This window comes from Orycteropus afer, unplaced genomic scaffold (assembly GCF_000298275.1).
Source record: "Orycteropus afer afer isolate SDZICR_OR568_19922 unplaced genomic scaffold, OryAfe1.0 scaffold00008, whole genome shotgun sequence".
Lineage (NCBI taxonomy): Eukaryota > Metazoa > Chordata > Mammalia > Tubulidentata > Orycteropodidae > Orycteropus > Orycteropus afer.
The window spans coordinates 16,661,835-16,663,064 of record NW_006921595.1 but is presented as its reverse complement, the minus strand read 5'-3'; positions in this window follow the sequence as shown (position 1 = coordinate 16,663,064).

Genomic DNA, 1,230 nt, shown 5'->3' with positions numbered 1-1,230 from the left:
AGGCTTGAGGCTGTGCCACTTGTATTTCAGACACCAGCAGAGTTGCACATGGTGCACAGATTTCAACACAGCTTACAGACTAAGACAGACTAGGAAGAAGGAGGAGGCCATCCACTTCTCAAAAATTGGCCAGGGAAAACCTTATGAATAACAGAGAAACACTGTCTGATACATTACTAGGCAACTTTACGAATAGCTTGGAAACATTGTCTGACACAGTGCATGAAGACTAGCCCCTTGGGTTTGAAGGCACTCAAAATAGGGCTGGGAAGGACCAGCTTCATTAGAGTAGAACCAATTTTAATGATATGGATAAAGTAAGTCTTTCAGGATCTCCATGTGCTGACATGGCACAACTCAAATTGAGGAGAAACACCTGCAAACATCCATTAATAATTGGAACATGGAATGTATGAAGTCTAGGAAAATTGGAAGTTGTCAAAAATGAAATAGAATGCATACAGATTGATATCCTAGGCATTAGTGACCTGAAATGGACCAGTTGTAGCCATTTTGAATCAGGCAACCGTATGATCTACTATGCCGAGAATGACAAATGGAAAAAGAATGGCATGGCATTCATCATCACAAAAGATGTTTCAAGATCTGTCCTGAAATACAATGCTGTCAGTGATAGGATAATATCCATACGCCTACAAGGAAGACCCATTAATACAACTATTATTCAAATTTATGCACCAACCACTAAAGCAAAAGTTGAGGAAACTGAAGATTTTTATGTACTTCTGTAGTCTGAAATTTACCAAACATGCAATCAAGGTGTGTTGCTTATCACTGGTGATTGGAATGCAAAAGTTGGAAACAAAGAAGAATCACCAGTATTTGGAAATTTTGGCCTTGGTGACAGAAATACACTGGAGATCGCATGATAGAATTTTGCAAGACCAAAAACTTATTCATTGCAAATACCTTTTCTCAACAACACAAATGGCAGCTGTACACATGGACTTCACCAGACAGAATACACAGAAATCAGATTGACTACATCTGTGGCAAGAGGTGATGGAAAAGCTCAATATCTTCAGCCAAAACCAGGCCAGGAACTAATTGTGGAAAGATCATCAACTGTTCACATGCATGGTATGTTCTTCCATTTAGGTAGATCTCCTATGGATTCTTGAAGTAGTCTTTTGTAGTTTTCCTTGTACAGGTCTTTTGTATCCCTGGTAAGATTTATTCCCAAGTTTTTTGGGTTTTTTTTTTTTTTTT